Source organism: Atta colombica, unplaced genomic scaffold (genome assembly GCF_001594045.1).
Source record: "Atta colombica isolate Treedump-2 unplaced genomic scaffold, Acol1.0 scaffold25, whole genome shotgun sequence".
Lineage (NCBI taxonomy): Eukaryota > Metazoa > Arthropoda > Insecta > Hymenoptera > Formicidae > Atta > Atta colombica.
The window spans coordinates 219,561-225,326 of NW_017259348.1; positions in this window are offsets into that span (position 1 = coordinate 219,561).

A 5,766-nucleotide genomic window follows, 5' to 3' on the forward strand; every position below is an offset into this window, starting at 1 on the left:
TTTAATACTGAGAAATGTTAAATTTTAATATAACACAAAATTCAAATAACAATCATATTATGTTAAATTAAAACTCGGATATGTTAAAAATTCAACATAATTTTAATAATGATTTGAGTGGATCATTTCGAACACAAATATAAAATATTTTTTACTGTGTATGTACATGTATTATGTAATATTTACATTGTTGAATAGAAAATTATAATATATGTAATGTTAGTTAACGTTAGTTAAGTTATAATTTGTATTTAACGGCGACATTACAAAAATGTTATATAATTTCTTACTCAAAACAATGTAATGTTGTTATGTACAACATGTTACATTTATATTGAATGGAAAATTGTAATATTGATGTAATGTTTTACTACCAAATAATACAGCAGTGCAAAGTGCTAAAAAAGCAATTATGCGCTTTTTTAGCACTTTTTTACACTTTGTAAGTGCTGTGTGCTACTTGGGTTACTGTGTGTTTAGGAGCATATTTCTCGAATAATTGGATTATTTTAGATAAACAAATATATGCATACAATGAATTTTTCTCTTAGAGTGTAATATCTCTATGAGCGTATAATATTATTTGATATTGAGTAATATTTTAGATATATTTCTTAAATGTAACATTTTAAGAATATTGTACTAAAATTATACAATATAATATTAAATAATATTCTCGAAATATTAACGGAAGATTATATGTCTATTTTTGATAATATTGCATTATTATTAAAAGTACCATTATTTAATGGTACTATAATATTGTATAAACATTAATATTGTATAAACATTAATAAGTAACAAAATTTGTAAAACTGTTACAACTTTAAAGTAACAGTTTTAAGTATAACAGTTGTAACAGTTTTAGTATAAGTTACGTTTAAAGACTGAAAACTTTGGCGCGCAATTGTAAAACTGGATATATACTTAAAATCATGCGAGAATGTTTTTTTAGCACAAATTGCAACAAAAAATGCAGTAAAAATTGATAAGAACTTTTCGTTATTGGAATATGAATTCAAATTGCACTAAATTAAGAATAATTAATATTTATAAATATTTTAATAATATTTCAAGGATATTAAGATATAATACCAAGGATATTATATAAGTGGACATATAATCTCTATAGAATACTCTCATAATATTAAAAAATGTTATATAGTTATATATGTTATATTTTCGAAATATTATAATAACTTATTTTAATTTTTTAATAACCATATAATATTCTAGGAATATTTTGCGCTTATAGGAATAGCATAGATATCACGCAGCTAACGCTAAATACTTATAGAAAGTTTGATTTGTTCCCAAAGTGTGGAATATTCGTCGAAACAATGAAAGAATCATCACAAATAATATCGATAAAATATTAGAATACTAAAAAAAAATATTATGTTGAATACTTCTTATATATATCACGAAAATCACTCTTGAACGAGCAATACACATCTTAGCCGACAAAGGGCCGTGGCGGAGAGCATTTGCTCGTAAAAATCACTTGAAAGAAAATATAACAATTGTAGCACTTCGCTCATGATGGAAGAAACCCAGATAAGTGCTCGTTTTCGATATGAATTCGTACGGTTTTGCGCAGACACCAAACGGCGATTTAAACATTTAAACTACGGTAATTTTTAAGTGACATGTTGAAGGTTATCCGCAGAAATGTTATATCGATGAGATCGTTGATTTTAGAAATTCGCGTCACTGTAAAAATTTAAATATAGCACTAATTTAATGATTTATTAGTACATGCGCCTAATTTAAATAACCGAGGCAACATAATAGATAAGGTGTCGTATGTTCTGATATTAATTGTTAAAAAATATATGCGCAAAGCACACTATACCTAGCTAGATTTTTTCCATCATGATTTCGCCAGTGAACTTCAAAACTGCAGTTTAAAATTAAACTCCAGATAAAAGCACATGTACGTTTTTTTTTTTCATTGTACAATTTTATTTAAAAAGTGATTCAGAGACGACCGAATCTGGAATTTCTGAAAAAATTAAAATTTTGCAGAATATAATGGAATATTCTCGGAATATGTAACGATATACATATAAATGGAATTTTTAACTTTAACCGATATTTAAATATTGCTTTTACATTCCATAAATATTTCAGAATATTCCGAAATACTCTTGAAAGTTTTTTTTTAATTTTAGGAACCTTTTATGAATATTTCAAGAATATTTAGCTAGATATAAAACACAGAATTAACATTCCAAATATTGCAGAAATATTGGAACGTCATTGCATCCCAGAATTTCCGAAAATATTCAGTATTATGTAGATATTCACATAAATTATATAATTATTTACATAAAAATTGTTACCTAAACTTCTATCAAATGAGTTCCTCCAGCACACACAATATTACAATCAGTGCGCTTTCAGAAAATAAATTTAAAAATATTTTCAAAAGGAATACCATAGTGTAAGAAGTAAGATGAACCATTCTCATAGATGTGCAGTGGATTGAAAGTAATGGGGAGATCTATGTTAACTAATCAATTTTTGAGTTCATTTGCAAAAATTCACATAATTCTGTAAATAAGTACACTGCAAATTAGTACAATTTTGATTGATCGAACTCTCGAACTGTCATTATGCACAATCATCATCTTATATAATTCATCTTATATAATTCCACTATGAGTATTTATTATTTTCATCAGAGTAACGATGTCATATTATTCCAATATGACATCGTTACTCTGATGAAAATAAAAATCGGAGCGTAACTCGGATGTAATACAAGAGTAATAGAAGCGTGAACAAAACTTCTAGAAGAAAATTGAAATAATGAAATGTAAAAAAAGCATTTACGTTTCTTTTATAAGATGCGTTCGGCAATGTAAATCTGAGATGCGAGTTAGCAGATGGCGAGTTGATCACGTGATCTTCGAGCAATTCGAGTGCCAAGAATTAATTCCGAACGATACAGAGCTGTAAACTATACTTTAATGTTAGATTATAAAATGAAATTATTTTTATGAAATAAACAAAAAATATTCTATTAATTGAAAATATCTTTCACTTTACTAAAAACTGACAATAATCTTATATACTAAAAATAGATCGTTACATATGAATGTAGCAGACTCATACGCAAGGTGTGTTTTCTTAAAAGAAAATACTACATTTACATACACTAACAATTTGAAATTTATTTGCAATGTAGTATTTTTATATCACTTGATTTATATTTGTTAGAATCTTTAATATATTAATACAGTTTGATTTCATATATTTCATATATTTTATTTCATATATTAGGTGTGGGAAAAAGTTCGTGGCGTTTTTCCCGGCATTATTATTAGACGGCATTAAAAAAACGCCACGAACTTTGTCCCATACCTAATATGTATAACATAAGCTTTGATCTAAAAATTAACTAACAAATTGTTTGTTTTCAATACGTAATCTTAAATTCATAAAGAGGAAAAGAATTAAAAACTACTTCCTTATTTTCCTCATTAAATTATACATAATGTACTCCATCCAATTTCTATTTGATAATATTTATTTCAGCGTTTGTACAATAAATTCAGACAGTATAACAGTTCAAATACATTATTTATAAAACAGAAGTATTAAAAAAGATGAATGTATATGTTAACGAATCAGTTGGATACATCATAAATATACAGGAATTTAATTTAGGTGTGAAAATCTGCATTAGCTTCGAATTCGGTCTTTGAAACGCAAATGAGAGGGCATGTAGTAGATACGAGTTGCCGAACGATTTTCGAGGTAAAAGAGCAAACAGATGTCTCTGATATGCACCTACATTTTGATATTTCAATTTTCGTCTTCTAGAAATTTCGCTTTTGTTACTCTCCCATTACTCTCCGATTTAAGCTCCGATTTTTGTTTTCATCAGAATACTGTTTGAGGTTGGATATATAATTCTAAACAATTATAAGTAGCTTTCTAAATATGATCAATATTATAGATTTTTATTAATTTTACAATAAATATATATAGATAGAAAAATTCTGAAATCATGGTATGATCGCGTCTTATATTATATAACTGTTTTCTAAACATTTGTATTTGCGCGAATCAAAATTAAATAAATGTTATTAAAATGTCATTTTAAATGATTTTTTATCCAATCAGAAAAATGATATGATGAGGAATCAACATCAAATCGACATCGATTCGATGTCGATTTCATTATCATTTCTGACTGGGTAATAATCTTAAAATTTCTATAATCTATAAGATTACGAAATGCTGTTCATTAGAACAAGCTATCGTCAATTCTTCAAAATTTAAAGATCTAAGCAAAACGAATCACAATGACATTAAAGTTTCACTACAAATGCTTTAAAGCATTTGATGGACGAAAGAATTTTATAATAAATTAACCGTAATCAAAAAACGCTTTAAAACATTTGTAACGTTGCGTTGATCATACCCAAAATGAATTATAACTGATAATCGAAAATTAACTCATTTTGGAACCCTTTTAATGTCATAATTTGCATTTTGCTTGAGAAGTTTTCGACACTTCGAAATAGAAAGTTTGATAAAACGAAGCGATTTTGTGGCGAAAAAGTAATGTTTACCTCATTGTCGAGTTCTTATGATTGAATATTCATCTTGATTAATCGAGCAAGATCAGTATAAAACTAGAGCCACTTGAATAGAAATGGCAACATCGGCAACAATCACAGAAACGCGGGAATCGAGAATGCGCGGGAACTCGATCCGAATTATCCCGAAACACTCGTGACAAAGTCACTGCGAGAGTCATCTGTGCGCGACACTGCGAACTACGGCTGATTTTAAATTGCCTGTAACTACTTGATGTCACATAAGTAGAACAACTCGATTATTTACGCTCCTTTATTGCTGCAAGTTTTAAAAACACTTTTAATTATATTATTAAATATCAAATTATTCTTGAGATTTTTAATTACGTTATTAAATCTAGAACTATTGCTATACAATCGGCACTCTGAAACTTTTAAATAATAAATAATAAAGAAACTTTTAATAAATAAACTTAAATAATAAGTAAACTTTTAAAACTTATAGCGAATTCGATTGGACGCACTCAGTGCGCATTGATGCACATTAAAAATTGCAAAGAATCTTTTTGTTTTTACAACTGACATCGTTCTGCATATTAATTTTTCATATTGAATAATTAATTTCGTGTTTAATTTACACTAATGGCGAATTCGCTTGGAAGAATTAATGCACACTAGTGCATATTAAAACCGTCGTACACAATAACTTAAAGATATGTTTATACGTAAATAGAAATCGATTAAATCCTGAAATATTCAATACATTTTATTGTACTATTAGGTAAAATATGTATTTTATCATTCGAAATATTTGCATTTATATTCATATTAAATAAATGCGGCTTTAATATGCACTAGTGCGCATTAATTCTTCCAATCGAATTCGCCATTAGTGTAAATTAAACACAAAATTAATTATTCAATATGAAAAATTAATATGCAGAACGATGTCAGTTGTAAAACAAAAAGATTCTTTGCAATTTTTAGATCAAGAGTTTATTTTTTTAGGACAAATTTTCATAATCCAGTAATAAAACGTTTGTCAAACGTTTGACAAACAAAAACGTAATTTGCCATCAAAAATACATTAGAAAAATTTAGTAAACATCAATAGTAACATAATCAATTTTATAATTTCATTCAACAAATATATATAATATACAAATATATATAATATAATACATATATATATATATCTATATATATTTTGCAT